Below are 23355 nucleotides of genomic sequence, written 5' to 3'. Positions count from 1 at the left end.
TGTGAATGCGTTTTCCATCACTGGCTGTCTAGGGGATTCACTGCTGGTGTTTGATATAGTGTGTGGCCTCAGCTTGAGCCGCGGACATAGACGCGAAAACCATCACCCCAATTACTGGCCATGCCCTCTAGTTCTCACAGAAGGGGTCATTCTGACCTTTATGTGCATGGCACCGCTGTTGCCAGCATGGTCAGCTAATCTCTCTGCCTGGATTAGAGTGTGGGGAGCTCAACACATAGCTTATGACATTTTAACTCCATACATGCAGGCTAAAGCCCCGATTTACCCCCGATGTACTTTGTCGTACTGTACAACAGAGTATAAATTAGGCTTTATTTATTGCTGTATATCAACTCGCTACATTAGCCTACTTCCTGTAATATTGATATTTGAAAATGTGTAATACAATATCTAAGATTAATTCATCTAAACATGCTCTACTGCCTTTTAATAATTTGAAATTCCAATTAGTCACTAGAGCACAGAGTCAGTAACAATGGAAGTTGGAGATCCATGTCCCACCCTGCTGTGCAATATCCGTTGTACCCGTGTCAGTGTACCCATTCCACCCATCTGTCTGTATCTGTCTCTGTGTCCCATATTTGGAGTTCTGTGTCAGGTATGCCCAAATATGGAGTGTTGTAATATCAGGCCACCTCCAAATATGGAGCACGGGCAGGGACCCTGTCCTATATTTCTTGCCTATAATGATTAAAGCCGATGAGGTATGTCGTATGTGTCCAACTGTCCATACATGATCGCCTCGTTCGGCCAACAAAATACATCTCCCTCCCTCCACAGAAGCGCAGTGATGCCTGATTTATTCTTCGTCGTACACGTGTTCCATGCTGGAAATAGCTGATCTACAAGCTCACAACGCGTTGCGGACGCAAGTAAAATCTGTTAATTTAGAGAGCTCAGTCAACCCATAGAACTCGCGCAGAAACTTTTAAACACCAGTTGTCTTTTCTCATTGTACAATTTTGTTTCCCCAGCGATGGGATACAGGCAAGACGCTAACGTCATCAAAGGCCAGCTAGAGTACCCTGGCACGGCCAGCAGGGCAAAATCTAACTCTGATTGGCTAAGGAATCTGTCAATCTCTATATCGCTCCCATTCAATTCAACAGCAAGGGGATTCAGTGGAGATTATGAAGGCCTCACAGTGGACAGACACACAAGGAAATAATCTCGTTGGTTAAAAAAGAAAAGCGCTGTTGTACCTGCATAGAATGGAAGCAGCGTGTCCAGCCTGTCTGAATGAGATGCAATGATGGCAGCAAAATAAATACAATATATTTTGAAAAAGAAATAGAGGGTATGCGTGTGATCATCATCAAACCCAGAGGTTATGCAGGAATGCCTACTGAGTGGCAAAAAACTATTTTTCTGGCCTTGACAACGCATGCATCCAAACAGAAAAGTCATATCTGATTGCATTAAACGTTAAACAATGTTAAACTCACTTTGCATGTTGCTTTGCCACTCGATGTGCCATTCACTTTAAGCATGCGCATACCCTCTATATTTATTATAAAATATAAATTTCTGCATCAGGCCAGCAGAGAAGGCCTTGCTGGCCCTGACGGCACACCACTGCATATAAGCCGGTTTCTTTTTGTTGTATATAATCTAGCACCAATTGATTAGTCAGAGAAGGGGGACAACAGGCCTAGAATAACAAACAGCAGTGCAGAGTTTTGCATAGAGCACTGAGGGGATGACTTAATTATAATTCATGCTCACACAACTTGTTGGCAGTAACGTAATTCCTTAAGGTTGTGTTTGAAATATGATGTACATTTTATGCATGGGTCTACTGGCAGAGCGTCCCAAAAGCGCTTTGCTTTCACTGAGAATGCAAAAGAGCTTGTCGTAATTGCTAGTGATTCTTAACGTCCGGGGACCCCCAAGGGTCTTTGAGGGCTTCGAGGAGAAAAAAATAAAAATAGAACATAAATAGAATAAAGTTACAGCATCAAAATCAGTTTTATAACTTTAACCCTATATACATCGCTATTTTCAAAAACATCTTGAAAGAATGCGACACATTTGGAATAATTTTGAAACTTTTAACATTTAAGTCTTGTATGGTGGATATGTTCAGATGGGGGTCCACGGCTAAATACGTGAATTTGGGGGTCCTTGACATGGACAAAGTTGGAGAATCACTGTTACAGTACTGTATATGCAGGACACAATCACTCCTCCAGAGACCATTATTCACACACATTCACCACCCACTGAGCAATTTTCGGCTTTTAGACGTCTAAATGTCCGTCTAAAAACTGGGCTTAGATTAGACGTCTATATACACACGTCTACATTTAGACCTTGATTAGCCAGGCTAATCAAGGTCTAAATGTAGACCGTCTTTGAAACGACGAGTTTTTTAGCCTAGAGTGCCAAAAAAACTTTAATTTTTAGATATTTTTACCCCAGTTTTTAGACATTTTCTTCTCTATTCTATTAGAATATTAGACTACAAAAATGCTCAGTGGGCATATTGGCATTTGCATTGAAAACGGGGTGGCATTTCATTAACCTAATGGCAAGATGACCGTCGGGTGAACATGATCTATAGGCTACCATAGAGTTAAAAATAAGAGAGAGGGCCACGAAAATCCCCTCCCATCCCATGGAGTTGCTCACGCATACTCCCTTTTCACCAAACTAACCCAGCTTAACAGTGAACAAATGGAGACAAATTGAACCGTATAGACCCTATGGTCCATGGTTACATTTGTACACTCTCCAAGAGATGTTACAGTGTAAGGTAGGTGATGGACCCAGCCGGGAGCTGGTATTGTTTGAATAAGAGTTTTGTGTTATTTCTGCAGGCTGTGGTTTTCTCCCCATTCAGGCCCCAGAAAATTGGTAGTTTAAGTGCAGGAGGGTACGTGCTGCAGCTGGAGGACGTGTCCAACAAATGCAATGAGGAAGAGATTGCTCTGCTATTTCATGGCTGTGGAAAAATTGCACAGAGAGGCTGTATTGAAATTCTATGGTGGTCTTTCATTTGTTGCAATTCACTGCCTTCTAGGAAAAACTGAAAAGTAAACAATGGATTTTTCCCTCTTAGCAGCCCAGAATGTGTTGCATTTATTATTGAGTACTATCAATAATTATGATGTTATTGTCTCCACCAGGCCGAAGGCATGGGGAAAGTATGTTTTGCACTCCGTCCGTGTGTCCTTGTGTCCGTCCGTCTGTGTACAGCTATTCTCCCGCACCGTTGACCCCGGCCGATGCCAAACTATTCACATACACTCCCTGGATGCCAATGACAAACCTCTTTTTCCACAATGGCCTGTTATAGCACCGACTTTTGCAAAACACATTTCTTTACTCATTTTATTCATCCATCACGTAAATCGGTATACACTATCTCTATAGTCATGTGATCAACATGGACCTGTCCGCTTAATTCTCCATATTCAATCACCATTGGTTAAAATTGCCTTCCAAAGTTTGCAGGATTTGTGTGTGTGTGTGTGTGTGTGTGTGTGTGTGTGTGTGTGTGTGTGTGTGTGTGTGTGTGTGTGTGTGTGTGTGTGTGTGTGTGTGTGTGTGTGTGTGTGTGTGTGTGTGTGTGTGCGTGTGTGTGTGTGTGTGTGTGTGTGTGTGTGTGTGTGTGTTAGGCTGTGCAACAGTGACAATTTTTGGTGAAAAAAACGCTATTTCTATGCTCGGACGGACCCAGACAGGGACCCAGCCAGCCAGGGACGCCACTAAAAAAAGAATATATATATATATATATATATATATATATATATATATATATATCCTGGTGGAGATCTGCATGTGCCCTGAGGGGCTTTGTTTTGTTTTTCATTATAAACTCAAAAAGCCATACAAAGCAGCATAATGGGAGAATTTATATATTCTGATATAGAGAGAAAAACGGATCGATTTATCATCTTAAGAAGGGTAGTGACAATAAACTGATTGATTGAGCTCTTTCTTATTGTCCATCCGCAACTCAACTGTGGATTGCTCCTGCTGCAATGGCTGCCATGTAATTACCCCAAGCTGTTTTACATTTTTATAGACTGCGCAGATCATTGACAAAACTCAGGTCATTGTCACCCCCATCCACTCACCGAACTGTGCTGTAGCAGCTATGCAAACTGTCAGTCAAAGACTGACAGTTGGAACCTTTTCGGTATAGCTGTGTGCCAAACATTCTCACACAGGCCTGCTATATAAAGCAGGTAGGTCACAACTGCTGTAGGCCTATAGCTGCTTTTAACCACATGAATTAACCCTGATGTCCCAATTTTTGGCATGGAGCAAAGATTTATTTTTTTAGCACCCCGGTACCCGAATAACGGGGCGTTTGAGTTTGTTAACTCAACCTCTGTATAAGTATAACCCTGTACTTATAGAATAAACCACCTCTGTATAAGTATAACCCTGTATTTATAGAATAAACCACAAGGCTGAATAACTTGACTTTAACCTCTGTATAAGTATAACCCTGTACTTATAGAATAAACCACCTCTGTATAAGTATAACCCTGTACTTATAGAATAAACCACCTCTGTATAAGTATAACCCTGTATTTATAGAATAAACCACCTCTGTATAAGTATAACCCTGTATTTATAGAATAAACCACCTCTGTATAAGTATAACCCTGTACTTATAGAATAAACCACCTCTGTATAAGTATAACCCTGTACTTATAGAATAAACCTCTGTATAAGTATAACCCTGTACTTATAGAATAAACCACCTCTGTATAAGTATAACCCTGTACTTATAGAATAAACCACCTCTGTATAAGTATAACCCTGTACTTATAGAATAAACCACCTCTGTATAAGTATAACCCTGTACTTATAGAATAAACCTCTGTATAAGTATAACCCTGTATTTATAGAATAAACCTCTGTATAAGTATAACCCTGTACTTATAGAAAAAACCACCTCTGTATAAGTATAACCCTGTATTTATAGAATAAACCACCTCTGTATAAGTATAACCCTGTATTTATAGAATAAACCTCTGTATAAGTATAACCCTGTACTTATAGAATAAACCACCTCTGTATAAGTATAACCCTGTATTTATAGAATAAACCACAAGGCTGAATAACTTGACTTTAACCTCTGTATAAGTATAACCCTGTACTTATAGAATAAACCACCTCTGTATAAGTATAACCCTGTACTTATAGAATAAACCACCTCTGTATAAGTATAACCCTGTATTTATAGAATAAACCACCTCTGTATAAGTATAACCCTGTATTTATAGAATAAACCACCTCTGTATAAGTATAACCCTGTACTTATAGAATAAACCACCTCTGTATAAGTATAACCCTGTACTTATAGAATAAACCACCTCTGTATAAGTATAACCCTGTATTTATAGAATAAACCTCTGTATAAGTATAACCCTGTACTTATAGAATAAACCACCTCTGTATAAGTATAACCCTGTACTTATAGAATAAACCACCTCTGTATAAGTATAACCCTGTACTTATAGAATAACCTCTGTATAAGTATAACCCTGTACTTATAGAATAAACCACCTCTGTATAAGTATAACCCTGTACTTATAGAATAAACCACCTCTGTATAAGTATAACCCTGTACTTATAGAATAAACCTCTGTATAAGTATAACCCTGTATTTATAGAATAAACCTCTGTATAAGTATAACCCTGTACTTATAGAAAAAACCACCTCTGTATAAGTATAACCCTGTATTTATAGAATAAACCACCTCTGTATAAGTATAACCCTGTATTTATAGAATAAACCTCTGTATAAGTATAACCCTGTACTTATAGAATAAACCACCTCTGTATAAGTATAACCCTGTATTTATAGAATAAACCACAAGGCTGAATAACTTGACTTTAACCTCTGTATAAGTATAACCCTGTACTTATAGAATAAACCACCTCTGTATAAGTATAACCCTGTACTTATAGAATAAACCACCTCTGTATAAGTATAACCCTGTATTTATAGAATAAACCACCTCTGTATAAGTATAACCCTGTATTTATAGAATAAACCACCTCTGTATAAGTATAACCCTGTACTTATAGAATAAACCACCTCTGTATAAGTATAACCCTGTACTTATAGAATAAACCACCTCTGTATAAGTATAACCCTGTATTTATAGAATAAACCTCTGTATAAGTATAACCCTGTACTTATAGAATAAACCACCTCTGTATAAGTATAACCCTGTACTTATAGAATAAACCACCTCTGTATAAGTATAACCCTGTACTTATAGAATAACCTCTGTATAAGTATAACCCTGTACTTATAGAATAACCTCTGTATAAGTATTACCCTGTACTTATAGAATAACCTCTGTATAAGTATAACCCTGTACTTATAGAATAAACCACCTCTGTATAAGTATAACCCTGTAATTATAGAATAAACCACCTCTGTATAAGTATAACCCTGTATTTATAGAATAAACCTCTGTATAAGTATAACCCTGTACTTATAGAATAAACCACCTCTGTATAAGTATAACCCTGTACTTATAGAATAAACCACCTCTGTATAAGTATAACCCTGTACTTATAGAATAAACCTCTGTATAAGTATAACCCTGTATTTATAGAATAAACCTCTGTATAAGTATAACCCTGTACTTATAGAATAAACCACCTCTGTATAAGTATAACCCTGTACTTATAGAATAACCTCTGTATAAGTATAACCCTGTACTTATAGAATAACCTCTGTATAAGTATAACCCTGTACTTATAGAATAACCTCTGTATAAGTATAACCCTGTACTTGTAGAATAAACCACCTCTGTATAAGTATAACCCTGTACTTATAGAATAAACCACCTCTGTATAAGTATAAGCCTGTATTTATAGAATAAACCTCTGTATAAGTATAACCCTGTACTTATAGAATAAACCACCTCTGTATAAGTATAACCCTGTATTTATAGAATAAACCACCTCTGTATAAGTATAACCCTGTATTTATAGAATAACCTCTGTATAAGTATAACCCTGTATTTATAGAATAAACCACCTCTGTATAAGTATAACCCTGTACTTATAGAATAAACCTCTGTATAAGTATAACCCTGTATTTATAGAATAAACCACCTCTGTATAAGTATAACCCTGTATTTATAGAATAAACCACCTCTGTATAAGTATAACCCTGTACTTATAGAATCAACCACCTCTGTATAAGTATAACCCTGTACTAATAGAATAAACCACCTCTGTATAAGTATAAGCCTGTATTTATAGAATAAACCTCTGTATAAGTATAACCCTGTACTTATAGAATAAACCACCTCTGTATAAGTATAACCCTGTATTTATAGAATAAACCACCTCTGTATAAGTATAACCCTGTACTTATAGAATAACCTCTGTATAAGTATAACCCTGTATTTATAGAATAAACCACCTCTGTATAAGTATAACCCTGTACTTATAGAATAAACCACCTCTGTATAAGTATAACCCTGTATTTATAGAATAAACCACAAGGCTGAATAACTTGACTTTAACCTCTGTATAAGTATAACCCTGTATTTATAGAATAAACCACCTCTGTATAAGTATAACCCTGTACTTATAGAATAAACCACCTCTGTATAAGTATAACCCTGTATTTATAGAATAAACCACCTCTGTATAAGTATAACCCTGTATTTATAGAATAAACCACCTCTGTATAAGTATAACCCTGTACTTATAGAATAACCTCTGTATAAGTATAACCCTGTACTTATAGAATAACCTCTGTATAAGTATAACCCTGTACTTATAGAATAACCTCTGTATAAGTATAACCCTGTACTTATAGAATAACCTCTGTATAAGTATAACCCTGTACTTATAGAATAAACCACCTCTGTATAAGTATAACCCTGTATTTATAGAATAAACCTCTGTATAAGTATAACCCTGTACTTATAGAATAAACCACCTCTGTATAAGTATAACCCTGTATTTATAGAATAAACCACCTCTGTATAAGTATAACCCTGTATTTATAGAATAAACCACCTCTGTATAAGTATAACCCTGTACTTATATATAAGTACAGGGTTATACTTATACAGAGGTGGTTTATTCTATAGAATAAACCACCTCTGTATAAGTATAACCCTGTACTTATAGAATAAACCACCTATTTTTCTTTTTTTTACATGTATATAAATAGTTTTATATTAACATTTTAGGAGTGAAAACATATGCTTAGATGCCTGTGACAGCGTGTCAGCAGTTCAGACAATGCTGCTCCACTTGTGTACGACAGAAAAACAGCAGAGGACAAAGCATACGACAGCTCCCGACCAGACGTGACTTTTTGTCCTACTCAAGTTCAATTTCAAGCTTTGGCGGAAATGGTAAATGCCGAATATTTCGGTAATTTTGGCGTGCACCCATATTTTGGCGTATGCACGGTTGATAAATGAGGGCCATACAAACCAAAAGGTGCAGGCCTGATCGTGGTGATGGTGGGGTGATGATGATTTACTCCTCAGTCCTTGTTGATGATGAGCAAAATTAAGTCCTACTCACAGTTCTTGTCAGATCTGTAGAACAGTTTGTGAGATGGTGAGATGTGATGAAGCCTAGCAGACAGCAGGAACGTTGAATCCTCGTCATACACTCCAAAACACAGTCTCTTAGAAGTCTCCTCTTGTTGAGAAACTAACTTGCTTTCTTCACTCAGTCCAAACACATACATTAAGACTTATAACTCACTCAAACAAAACAGACACAAGAATCATGCACTGTGCATCAAACTATCAAAAAACTTCCATTTCACTTCTGTGTCATGTCAACCTGTGTCAGGTCATACACTCTGGTGAATCTGTTCAGTAATCTTCTCACTCACTCAATATTCTCTCTCCTCCCCACTTCACCTAATTGAGAAGAATACGAGACCCCCAATCAGAACACATCACTTGATCATACACCAAACAGAATGAAGAACTCCAGTACCTGGTTAAGTGTCTCATTTACTCTTTGCTCAGTAAACTCATTAACCCTGGAACACACCTGTTTAACATTGCACCTCATTATTGGGTTTTATTCCACAGTCTCTCCTATGCATTTTACCCTTTAACTGCTATGAACGGCATGCATCGTTTTTAAACATAAGTCCTGTACTAAAACCTATTTATTTAGAGATATATTTGTAACAGACAACTTTTGATTAAAGGTATACATTTTGAACTTAGTTAACTGTTTTAGAATGACTTGTATTATGTATTAAAATATAAGAATAGGGCTAAGGGCATGAAATAACCACTGGGCTACATTAGTTTTCTTGTTTTTATGTAAAAGACATAGACACAAAGAAACGCATAAGAAACACTTACACAAAACAACAATGAAACAAAGTTGCACAGAAGTATACTGCAGTCCACCCCAGCCCCACAGAAGTATACCGCAGTCCACCCCAGCCCCACAGAAGTATACCGCAGCCCCACCCCAGCCCCACAGAAGTATACCGCAGCCCCACAGAAGTATACCGCAGTCCACCCCAGCCCCACAGAAGTATACCGCAGCCCACCCCAGCCCCACAGAAGTATACCGCAGCCCCACAGAAGTATACCGCAGTCCACCCCAGCCCCACAGAAGTATACCTCAGTCCACCCCAGCCCCACAGAAGTATACCGCAGCCCACCCCAGCCCCACAGAAGTATACCGCAGCCCACCCCAGCCCCACAGAAGTATACCGCAGCCCCACAGAAGTATACCGCAGTCCACCCCAGCCCCACAGAAGTATACCGCAGCCCACCCCAGCCCCACAGAAGTATACCGCAGTCCACCCCAGCCCCAATTCCAGACGAGTCCTCCAAGTGTATTTGGCATGGGGCAAAGATTTTTGAAAATAGCAAATCTAAAAGGTCTACACATTGTCGCAACAGTTGTGAACATAATAGATTGGCTAATTCAATTATGTATTTATTCTGTATTTAAAACACAGAGGGCTCGATTATGCAAGTCATATAATATTACATATAATATTACAGTTTTATGAGCTGGGGGCGTGTGGAATGTCATATAGCAATTTTGGGCATGTTAAGAAGCGCTTTCGACACCCCGTGGATTGCGCAAAACGGCCTTGAATTAGTCATGGGAGTGTTTAAGGAGTGTTTGAGACGTACCCAATCGACATGTCCATACTATTCTCTTTACCAGTCAGCTGATGTCACATACGGAATGCGCACTTTGGGGATCGTGGTATTAGCCTACATTTCTTCAGGCTGGCACCATAGAAGACATGACATGACTTTGTCACATTTGGGTTAATTATTCCTATTGCACTGCATGCTGTCACCTTTATGCCTCAAAATAATTTGTTTCTATTGAAAAACACCAGTAAAATTATATTTTAATTTAAATTATAATTATATTATATTTGAAATGAGTAATGAGTTGAATGCATGGTGCGTAATGCTGTGGCCCGCGATGGTATATGGTCTTCGCTCGTAGCATTTTATTGAAGAAGACTTGAATCGGGTGTGATACAGCGTATGAAAGCAAACTTCCCAAGGATTATTTTTTTTAATTGTTGAGAAATGAAAGAATTATGGCCCTTTCTAATCTCAACATTTTACCAATAAAAGACGCAACAAAGAGCGCTGTTGCCATGTCTCATAGAAACAAGTAAATAGGTCTATAAAATAATCCCCAAATAAGCGCATATAACAGGGGTCTGTAACCTATTTTAAATGAAGTGCCATATTTTCTAGATAGTGAGTCTGCCATATCCAGATTAATTTTAATGACACCACATTAAAATAAAAAAACATTTTGATTGTCCACAAATATAAAGTTCTTCCTTCTTTTTAAATATGTTCTTGCACATTGTTATAATTATCATTATATATCCCCCTGCAGTCAGAGTTCATAGTTTTAATGAATGAATGTGATGCATTGTGAGCTGGTAGATCTGCTATTTTCAAAAGTAATCTAGGAAAATGTTAATTAAATTTTTGGATTAGCCGTCCTTAGTTGGGCAAATGCATTCATCTGGGCATCCTTGACATGGGAATGTGCTGTGTGAGGATCACTGGTTTAAACAACATTAGGAGAAAAGCCCAAATAACCACTTTAGAAACAAGAAAAGCAACCACAACTAGTACAACTACCAATATTTACAAGCAACTTTACAGAAAAAGAAGCCGCTTATAATAAACAGACATGGCAACACTCCAGCAGCCTCCCAGAGCCGCTCAAGTGTAAAATCAAACAGTGCTTTTTGCATTTAAGAGGTGGTCAGACCCACGTCTTATCGTTATGCGAGTGTTTTTAGGTCAAGGGGCTTAATAGCAAATTGCGCAAAGCGAAAATAATTAACATATGGACACTTCCACAATGCTAAAATATTCAGGAACGTCGTATGCCATATGTGTGTGCGTTCAACACGGGCTGATAAGGCTTTCATAATACGATTGTGCGCAGAGCGAGGCCAATTTATGTATTACCACATGGATTTTAGCACCTTCAAAATCCAGCCCTCAGAATATACAAGATCTGAAAGTATCTTTCTTGATACAAATTACACTAAAGAAATCCCATCCCAGCCAAATACAAATGACAAAATACAAAAAAGTATTTTAAATATGTATTTCAAATACTGCCCACCTCTGCTCACATCGCATTGCGTTGTGATGCGTTGGGATGCATTGGTGAGCTTGTAGATCAGCTATTTTTGGCGTAGAGGGGAAAAAAGCATAGAAAAAAAGATCCCTGAGGAAGACCTCGGTCAACTAAGTAAATAGGGTTTAAGTGCAAAGCAAACAACAGACCTGAAAAGCACTTGTTTGTGATCATAATATAGAAGAAATGCACTGCTAACCTTTCACCGGAGTCCCAGAGGAGAGCTGATGGTGGTCAGTGCCGCTGCATGGTGTGTAAACGCTGCTGTATGCATGAGCACTGCCTGCCTCCCATGCAATGCTGCCTGAGCTGCTGTTCACTTCAAATCAATCAATGAATGATTTAAGGCCCTGTCTCTGGGGTGAATTCACATACTGTGGCATGTGGTTGTATAATGCACAGTAGTGCTGGAATATGGTCAACAGTGTGCATGCAGTCAATGTGCTGGGATGTTTGATGTATACCATACAGAGGGGGGGAAAGTACTCAGAATTCAAAATGTATTGGCATCAAAATGTACTTAAAGTACACAAAGTAAATGTACTCATATAGAATGTCCCATTGCAAGTTTGCAAATGCATACAATATCTTAAAAATAGCAGATCTACAAAAATGCACATTGAGAGCTTGTAGATCGGCTATTATTGAAAAGGCCAAAATGTATATAGGGCTGAAGTAAGTTCATGTAAGTTTTGTAATAATAATCCAAATCTACAAAATAACTATTACTAAAGTTTTCAAATTATTGTGTAATAAAAGTGGAGTAAAAGTACAATATTTGCCTCTGAGATGTAGTGGATCAGTAGAAGTAAAAGTACAGTAGAGCTTAGCTACTTTACACCACTGACTATATTTATCCCTGCATACTGCAGGAGATGTATTCACCCCTGTCTGTATGTTTGTCTGCAGCTAATCTCACATACATATTTCTTGGGCAGGCTGCCAGCAGGCCAAGGACCTCCGTACTTTAATATCTTTCAAACAGGAAGAGGGGAGAGACAGAGACATTTAGCAAAGGTCCCTCGGGTTCGGGAATCGAAAGCGGGAGTCCGGGACTCACTGTGAGGCATCAGAGCCAATGTAGTACATGCCTTAACCACTCAGCTATTGGCACCCTGAGGAATACTCTATTATACTTTTTGAAATATTTTATTAAAATATGTTATAAAGTCAATGAGGCTCTGATGAGGCTGAAATCTTAAAGGCACACCTCATATATGATACAGTATACCACTGACATCATAGAAGACTGGCCGCATGAATCCTATGCACAGCTTTGTGTGTATGGTCCGTATGAGCACGGATTGTGGCTGAGCAGGGAATGTGATGTATGATGATGTATGACGATAAGAGCGCTCCTCGCACTTCACACGAGGGTGATTTTTTTTAATTAATAATATTAATAATAATAATACATATAGCTGCAAGTAGCTATAAGACGGGGTCAAGCCCAAAAAGAAAAAAGCTATATGCAATATACACAATGATATTACTTCATTGTGTATATTGTGTATAGCTCTCAAGTATCAGTGCCCATACCTGAGGCGGGGTTGGCGAAAGGCCTTTCTGTATGGAGTTTGCATGTTCTCCCAGTACCTACCCAGGGTAGGTAGTACCCTCACAAAAAACATGCAGTAATCCTGGTCTCTAAACTGCCTCCCCCTGGCCAGCCTGGGGCACCTGATGGAGGGGAAAGGAACTGGTTGGAATAACGTGTTCCTTCCACGCCGTGTTCATGTCCAACCAGGGAAACTCCCCCTTACCTGTCAGGTGTAAAGGAGCGACTTGGACACTCATGCATGAAGGAAGCATGAGTTCAAGTACGTTGCTCTCCCCAGGGTGTGTAGAGCCCAGGATCACATATAGATGATTGACACGGGTGAAAAATGGGTTACAAAATTGTGGGATATATTTAAAAAAAAAAAAGAAGAAAACTCTCGAGAATACCTGACTGAACTAACTCTGCAAGCTACATATACTGAAAATAGCTGATGTGCAAGCTCACATCACATTGCAACGCAATGCGGTGTAAGCTTGTAGATCTGCTAGTTTCACAGAATGTTCTCCTATTACAGCCTAATACAGTGTCAACTTGCAATTACAGCAACAGTAGAGGCCTATAACGAGCATGCCGGATTTGAAATTATTTATTTTTGCGTGATTGAGATATACCGAATTTAAGGTGCAATCTGTCATACAAGATTAGTCTGATTAGTCTGTCAACCCATACGCACGCAGCGTGTGTATGGTTTGACACCCTCTCTCTCTCTCCATCTCATATTCAGTGTCACACTGTCATAGACCAGTCTGAGGTCTCATTCCTGCGACTATGCAGTATGCTGCCATTGTCTACCTTTCAGATATCCAGTAGCTGAATGCATCTCATCCTACATGTCATTACCTTTTCGGATTCATGTACAATTGACTGTCAACTTGCATGTGCGTTGCTGTAATGTACAAATGTAATGTACAAAAGAAAGCATGCACGCCACTTACATTGCAAATCGCAATCTTTGATTGACTGCCACTGGTGATACAAACATAAATATTGGCACAAGGAATTAACATTCTGATGCTGCATATTACAGAATAACTGAAATAACGAAAGACAGACAGAGGTATAGACAATGACGTAACGATGTACAACAAAACCACGTCAAAAAAACATGTCAAAACCACGTCAAACCACATCAAACCACATCAAACCACGTCAAACCACGTAAAAAATCCACGTCAAATAACCACGTCAAATAACCACGTCAAAACCACGTCAAAAAACCACGTCAAACCACATCAAATAACCACGTCAAATAACGACGTCACAAACTCTTCTCCCTTCTGGCTCCAAAACTATGGAACCACGTAAAAGAAACACGTAAAAAAAACACCTAAAAAAAACACCTAAAAAAAACACGTCAAATGACCACGTCCCAAACTCTTCTCCCTTCTGGCTCAAGCTATGGAACCACATCAAGAAATCATGTCAAATAACCACGTCAAAACCTCGTCAAAAAAACACAGGACATGCCTCACTTTGTATTTACCCAAATCGTTCTTTCTGTTTGGATGTTCTCAAATTATGGGCGACCAAACAATATTATTATTACGTGAATGGGATCACAGGGTAAGCCACAGCATATTCATTGATCCTGGCACACTAAATGAGGGCAAAGAGAGAGTACGTACTCTAAAGTCCTGTATGAACATTTCTGGGAGGAGAAAAATATAGAAAATATATAGCATTTATTGAACAGAGATACATTTTATTTAAACCACACCAGGGGGGATGGTGACAGTGACTTTAACATGAACCATAAGAAACCCAGTGTTGACAGCAAGACACCCTTCCTTCCATCCGCGGTATCTTTTGTGTTCTATAATTAATTTTCCTGCTAGCTCTGGCCTTTGGGATCAGGAACGAACTTCTAAAAGTGATGACATATCAGCAGCCCTGCATGGCCGTGAAGAAGTGAATTTGTCCATGTACTGGAGGATGTCTAACATTGGGAAGTCAGTAGTAGGGAAAATAAATCAGCCTACAGAACTAAGCATGGAGTAGACCGTCCAATATATCACCTGCAGTGCTGTAATAATATAGGTCAGGAGGCCATGAAGTAGCAGCCAAAATGGAAAAACAAAGTCTTCCTCTGACGGAGAGGGGAGAGTAATCATGCTTGGTGGTGGCCACAGGGTTGGTGTTAATATAATGGACAATCCTGTTGGACTGGAAGGAACGTGCAGAGAGAGAGAGAAACAGAGACAAGGGGATCCTCTGCACAGTGGCGTGCACAGATAGACACTAGACCCCCTGCCCTTTTTGGCAATGTGCAATGTGTGTGGACCATCAAATCTTGATAAAAAACACTTCTACTATATTATTTAGGCCCCCACAATCTAAAGCTATGTTTCTATGTCAGTGTGGTTCTTCGATAAAAATTTTTTAGCAGACCTACAAGCTCGTAGCGCGCCACTCGGTGGCGCGCTATGAGCTTGTAGATCTGCTATTTTTCAATAGCTAAAGCACCAAAATGGGTTCCCGCCCCAAAATGTGCTGCACAAGGTGCCCTTTTTTCACTTGAGCACCTGCCCCTCTAAATGTCTGTGCACGCCACTGCCTCTGCAGCAGGGGTATTCAATTAGATTAGGCCAGGGGCCACAACTGTAGAATGATTGTGTGTGGGGGGTCGCAATTTGTGGGTTCTCAAAATGCATTTTGTGTTCAAACACAAAGATTTATGTAATACATTTGTGCACAGTATGAGCACAAATATAGGTAGGTAGGTACAGTATAGTATATGTACAGTATATGCTACCTTAAAATAGGTTCTCAAAGTGGTTTCCGGGAACACTTGCAGGGTTTCCACAGCCAACATATTAATAGTTAGCAACCAACCAAATGAGCTCTTACAGGCCTGTGTAACTCTGACAGTTATGGAGGTCAACAGGTCAATGGCCTAATAATGCATGGCAAACTGGTTTGAGAAAGTTTGAGAACTTATGGCTTACATACTGTAACCTATAAAACACAGTTGGTCAAGGAAGTGAGTGAGTATTGAGTACACAGCTAGGGAGCTGAAGAACAGGCACAGAGGGCAGAGTGTGGCTTCTTTTCAGGACACAGTGGCCGAGTTATGTCCTGAGTGGTGGAATAAGGACTCACACATTGTATCCTACTTTAGGAAAAGTACCGATAGCCTACCACACCACACTGTAGAAATACTCTAAATGTACTTGAGTTAAAGTTAAAAAAAAGTATTTGCATTCAAATATACTGAAAGTAAATGTAGGCTAGTCATTTTGCAGAATGTCCCATTTCACAAGTTTCCGGAAATACTCCAGTAAAGTAAAAGTATCTCAAAATTGTACTTAAGTACAGTATTTAAATGTACTTAGTTACTTAACTACAAATGAACCGATGACTGGACGATGACAGGATGTTGTATGAGGTGTTGGTGAGATGAATTTGTTGAACATCGATTTTTTTGTTTTGTTTTGTTTTCTCATGTTAACATTAGGCCTACTGTAATAAACAATTTCATCATTACATCATTGTGGCGCAGCAGTAGCAGTAGCATCAAAAGTATATAGGATGAGTCTTTCACATTTACCAAAAATGTTTACACGATAGCATTCTTTGATGTGACATTTGTAGTGTCAGAACTTGATTGTCATTGACTATCTGACCGTTGTAATGCATGTATGTGCACAGTAGCACAGTATTGCACCAGTAACTCTGCATTCATGTTAGTGTTTTTTTCTCCAGTCTTTGGAGAAGCGGCAGTGCAATAAATGTGAACTTACTGTAGCAACCAGCAACCAAGGATCTTAATAATAAATTAATTGGCTATAACTAACATGAACTCTATAGTGTCCAATTCTGGTGACACTAGATGTTAACATTGGTGAAGATATCAGATCTGCAAGGAGATCTACAGGCACACACAACACATTGTGTAGATTCAATAATGAATGTATAATTGTTCAATTAACCCATTGCAGGGAAAGCATATCACATTCGATTTTAGCCTTGGCTATTAAAAAAAAGCAGATATACTGTACAAGTTCACAACGCGTCACTTTGTGCTGCTATTGAGAACAACTGATTTAAAATGCATGATTTGTAGAATGCCTCAGGTCTTCTTAATGGGTTAACTAGAAAAAGTGCCCTACTGGGCACAGGTCTCCACCAGGATGAGCAGATGTGAAGAATTCCAGGCAAAGGTTTTTCCTTGGCCTCTAGGGAGTTGGCATACAAAGTTATCCACAGATCCGTGCAGTTAGAGGTAAAAACAGTTTTCGGCCAGTTATAGCGCCACCTTGAGGCTGAGTTGAAATTGTTCATGTGGCATTTCGTCCTCGGCCTAGTGGGAATGTGGGTGCACAATTTCACGGAAATCACGCGATGTGTTCATGATTTGCAGCATTTTTTAAACTGAGCACTCCTGTGCACTTTGGAAGCCAATCTTAACCAATCAGGATGGAGTCTGAGAAATCTGAAAGACTGGTTTCGTTGGATGGCTGTAGAGAGACTGTGTACCAATTTGCGTGATGTTTGGACAGAATCTGTAGGTGTACTGTGCAAAAACTTGTTTTGCACAAAGCGGCCTCCTGGTGGCGCTATAACAGGCCGTTCTGGAAATCTGAAAGACTGGTTTCGTTGAATGGCTCTAGAGAGACTGTGTACCAATTTGCGTGATGTTTGGACAAAATCTGTAGGTGTACTGTGCAAAAACTTGTTTTGCACAAAGCGGCCTCCTGGTGGCGCTATAACAGGCCGTTCTGGAAATCTGAAAGACTGGTTTCGTTGAATGGCTCTAGAGAGACTGTGTACCAATTTGCGTGATGTTTGGACAAAATCTGTAGGTGTACTGTGCAAAAACCTGTTTTGCACAAAGCGGCCTCCTGGAGCGGCCTCCTGGTGGCGCTATAACAGGCCGTTCTGGAAATCTGAAAGACCGGTTTCGTTGAATGGCTCTAGAGAGACTGTGTACGAATTTGCGAGATGTTTGGACAAAATCTGTAAGTGTACTGTGCAAAAACTTGTTTTGCACAAAGCGGCCTCCTGGTGGCGCTATAACAGGCCGTTCTGGAAATCTGAAAGACTGGTTTCGTTGAATGGCTCTAGAGAGACTGTGTACCAATTTGCGTGATGTTTGGACAAAATCTGTAGGTGTACTGTGCAAAAACTTGTTTTGCACAAAGCGGCCTCCTGGTGGCGCTATAACAGGCCGTTCTGGAAATCTGAAAGACTGGTTTCGTTGAATGGCTCTAGAGAGACTGTGTACCAATTTGCGTGACGTTTGGACAAAATCTGTAGGTGTACTGTGCAAAAACCTGTTTTGCACAAAGCGGCCTCCTGGAGCGGCCTCCTGGTGGCGCTATAACAGGCCGTTCTGGAAATATGAAAGACCGGTTTGGTTGAATGGCTCTAGAGAGACTGTGTACCAATTTGCGTGATGTTTGGACAAAATCTGTAGGTGTACTGTGCAAAAACTTGTTTTGCACAAAGCGGCCTCCTGGTGGCGCTATAACAGGCCGTTCTGGAAATCTGAAAGACTGGTTTCGTTGAATGGCTCTAGAGAGACTGTGTACCAATTTGCGTGATGTTTGGACAAAATCTGTAGGTGTACTGTGCAAAAACCTGTTTTGCACAAAGCGGCCTCCTGGAGCGGCCTCCTGGTGGCGCTATAACAGGCCGTTCTGGAAATATGAAAGACCGGTTTGGTTGAATGGCTCTAGAGAGACTGTGTACCAATTTGCGTGATGTTTGGACAAAATCTGTAGGTGTACTGTGCAAAAACTTGTTTTGCACAAAGCGGCCTCCTGGTGGCGCTATAACAGGCCGTTCTGGAAATCTGAAAGACTGGTTTCGTTGAATGGCTCTAGAGAGACTGTGTACCAATAGGTGTACTGTGCAAAAACCTGTTTTGCACAAAGCGGCCTCCTGGAGCGGCCTCCTGGTGGCGCTATAACAGGCCGTTCTGGAAATATGAAAGACCGGTTTGGTTGAATGGCTCTAGAGAGACTGTGTACCAATTTGCGTGATGTTTGGACAAAATCTGTAGGTGTACTGTGCAAAAACTTGTTTTGCACAAAGCGGCCTCCTGGTGGCGCTATAACAGGCCGTTCTGGAAATCTGAAAGACTGGTTTCGTTGAATGGCTCTAGAGAGACTGTGTACCAATTTGCGTGATGTTTGGACAAAATCTGTAGGTGTACTGTGCAAAAACCTGTTTTGCACAAAGCGGCCTCCTGGAGCGGCCTCCTGGTGGCGCTATAACAGGCCGTTCTGGAAATATGAAAGACCGGTTTGGTTGAATGGCTCTAGAGAGACTGTGTACCAACGCTATAACAGGCCGTTCTGGAAATCTGAAAGACTGGTTTCGTTGAATGGCTCTAGAGAGACTGTGTACCAATTTGCGTGATGTTTGGACAAAATCTGTAGGTGTACTGTGCAAAAACCTGTTTTGCACAAAGCGGCCTCCTGGAGCGGCCTCCTGGTGGCGCTATAACAGGCCGTTCTGGAAATATGAAAGACCGGTTTGGTTGAATGGCTCTAGAGAGACTGTGTACCAATTTGCGTGATGTTTGGACAAAATCTGTAGGTGTACTGTGCAAAAACTTGTTTTGCACAAAGCGGCCTCCTGGTGGCGCTATAACAGGCCGTTCTGGAAAGTTTGGGGCAGAGGTTCATCGTTGGCATCCAGGGAGTGTGTGTGCAAAATTTGGCATCGACCGGGTTAACGGTGGCCGAGATTAGCTGCTCACGGACACACACACGGACGGACGGACGGACGGACACACACACACACGGACGGAGTGCAAAACATACTCTCCCCCTAGGCCTTCGGCCTGGTGGAGACAATAAGACAAAACCTGGGCCACATCGAGCTCTCCGAATTCAGTTTGGGATTGTCTCTCAAAATGGATATACATACACTTCATACAGTACAGTATAGCAGCAGGTACCGTGCAAGTCTACTTTGCACTCCGCAAGGACTCAAGGAGAATAGCTGAGAGACACTATCTATCTATCTATCGGGGTGAAGGAGGAAGAGAGAAACTAAAACGCATGGAGCAAACAACAGCGTGAGGACAGAAGATGAGAAACAGGCGGGAGGAGGACTGCAGCAGCAGCAGGCTAAGGACAGCAGGCGAGGGGGAAGAAGACGAAGAGGAGCTGGAGGATGATAGCTGGTGAATAAGCCTGTGAAGGAGGCGGTGCTCATAAATAAGAGTGAAGTGTTGTGTGCTCCCGCCTTATAAAGCCAGCGGAGCGGGGAGTGAATGAATGAGGGCCACCTCTTTGCACTGAGCTGAGTGAACAAACCCCAGGTCCTCTCTCTGGCCTAATTGGCAGTGGTGTAAAGTAACTAAGTTGATTTTTTTTTTTTGAGTGGTGCTGCAAGCCACTCCTATTGCATGTTTATAGTATACTCAAAGCGCTTACAATGGTTCATTCATTCATATATTGGGAGGTGAAGCGGCGAACAGTCGACGCCATGCAGCGTCCCGTTCCCACATTCACACACCAATGGTGGCAAGCTCACACCAACCGACTCACTGGAGGCAATGTAGGGTTCAGTGTCTTGCCCAAGGACACTTCGACATGTAGACAGGAGGAGCCATGGCATCCCCCTAGTACCTCTACCTTCACATTAGTAGATCCTGTGATCGTTTGTGGGACGGCTAGATGTAATTTCCTGGGGTCTAGTAGGACTATAGTACATTATAATAAAGAAATCGATTATTGAATATTTTGAAAAAAAAGAAAATACGTATTTAGCCCCATGTTCGAAGGCCCCCGCCACCTGTCAAAAAAGCTAAAATCCCTAAAACAAAAGAAAGCTTCAACTGAAAAAGAAATAACACTCATCTTTTACTTTCTCTAATAACCACCAACATGAACCTTGGTTGAAAATAGCCAATCTACAAGCTCATATAGCCAATCTACAAGCTCACAATGTGTCGCATCATGCGATGCATTGTGAGCTTGTAGATCTGCTATCTTCAAAATATGTTGAAATGAAACATTTTGCAATACCAATACTAATTTTGATTTCCGGACTTTTACTTGAAGTGTTTCTACAGTACGTTGCAGTATTGATACTTTTACATAAGTAAGACATGACGTGAGTAGGCTAATTGGTGTGTTCTACAGTATTTGCAGGGGGTGGGGGGCTGGGTGCTTGATAAGAGGAGAAGAGAATCTCCATAAATGTGCTTGTGCTCAATATATTTGTTTTGCCATTTTACACGATTTCTTTATCAAAAATATTCATAATTGTAGATCTAAGCCCGATTTTACTTCATCGTTTGAATGTAGATATAGATCAATATTTGCCTAGAAAAAGAAAATAAATATTAGGTTACAAGGACAGAAAGAGAGAGAGAGAGACCTAAAGGCTTTAAGAAAAGACAAATTCTGAAACTACTGCTGATTTTCCCTGCCTGGCTGCCTTTCTAAATCCTGAATGCAGTGCCCTGTAGCAAGAGGCCACTGTGCCCTTCACTACTGGCTGCCACGTTAAATCTTCCTCTAATTACACTCTTTATAGCCTTGGCTATCGCCTGCCCCGTGATCAACACCTTTAGTGCGACAGGCTGCAAGGGGAGTTCTTCCTCACGGAGAGGTATAATTCTGTTTCAGTGACAATTAAACTCTCCCCAATCCAAATAACTACCAGATATCTGTGCAATGAAATAAAGCCATGAAAGCTAATGAATCTCACAATGCACGGTCCGAACAAGTCCCGGGCATGAAATGTCGAAACCGATAATGCTGAGCTGCTCATTATTTACACTATATGGATTTGCAGAGAAATGTCAAGACTCCTAACGAGATTGGAAAGCAATTCCCTGTCCCAAGACCCTTTCTTGTGAGTTAAAGGGTTTGGATGATGAACTGAATCTACGTAAATCATCAGCATTTCATTTCAGCATTATTGTATTAGCAAAATACCACACTCAAACTCAAATTAAAGGTCAAATTCAAGTCAGTTAATTGTCGTTTGTCTGCATAGACAGATTGCCTATTTTCACTATATTCGAAATGGGGCTTATGTATGAGTAAAAAAATAGTGAAATTCATAAGCCTAAAAAAATCAGCTTTTTACAGATTATTAAAGTACAGTAGGCCTATGGTATAATGAGAATGTGCATGTAAAAAAAAGGAAAACACTAAAGAATCTCAAACCAAACCTATCCCGCTACAATTGAAAGGAGGGCGCCCGTTTATCCGTCCGCCTTCTCCTAACCACTCTGTTTGCACAATATCTCTCCATGCACAACACCTACTGCATATAGGAAACAACGCACTACCTGGCATCCATGCAACTGGAATGAAATACTATGTTATTGCACAACATTTTAAGCCAACATTTTAAACCCACACCAGAGGGTCGCCATGCAACTCCTTGCAACATGCAACTACCGGTACTTGCAACGACATGCAACCATTATTCCCAATGGCAGTTGCAAGAAGTTGCATTGGTGTGGTTTGGGCCTTACTGTGATGCAAATTACTTCACGTTTTGGCCCCTCCCATTTTCACACACACACACACACACACACACACACACACACACACACACACACACACACACACACACACACACACACACACACACACACGCACACACACACACACACACACACACACACACTAACGGGACACAGCTGTTTTTTTGTCTAAGAATCCGACAGCCAATAGTCCGACAACCAATAGTCCGACGGCGACAACCAATAGTCCGGCACCACAATAGTCCGACCTGGATGGCGTGGCGCTAGTTTTGTTAATTGCAGGACTTCACAATTGCTTACACGAGGACCCTTTTCTCCAGACCCGGACACAAATAAATGTACTTAAGTACAGTACTCAAGTAAATGTACTTTGTTACAGCCTCTACAGACTGTGAGCATATTATTTATGGTTTTCATTTATCGTTGTTTTCTATTTGTTTTTATCTTATTTATTGGGTATTGTTATGTTGTATAGTGATATGGACCCTGAGTCTGAAATAAAGATTGAATTGAATTGTCCACCACTGGAGAGGATCCACTGAGGCAGGAGGGCAGATTTGATGTGTCTCATGATGACTAGCCACTTGAAACACTTAATCGTGATCACGGCCATAGGGCGCTAGAGTCATTGAGACATCAGACATGCCACAGTCCACTTATCTGGCACTGGAATGATGACAGTCTG

The sequence above is a fragment of the Protomyctophum parallelum genome (genome assembly GCF_964188405.1).
Source record: "Protomyctophum parallelum genome assembly, chromosome: 1".
Classification (NCBI taxonomy): Eukaryota; Metazoa; Chordata; class Actinopteri; order Myctophiformes; family Myctophidae; genus Protomyctophum; species Protomyctophum parallelum.
This window is presented reverse-complemented; position numbering follows the sequence as displayed.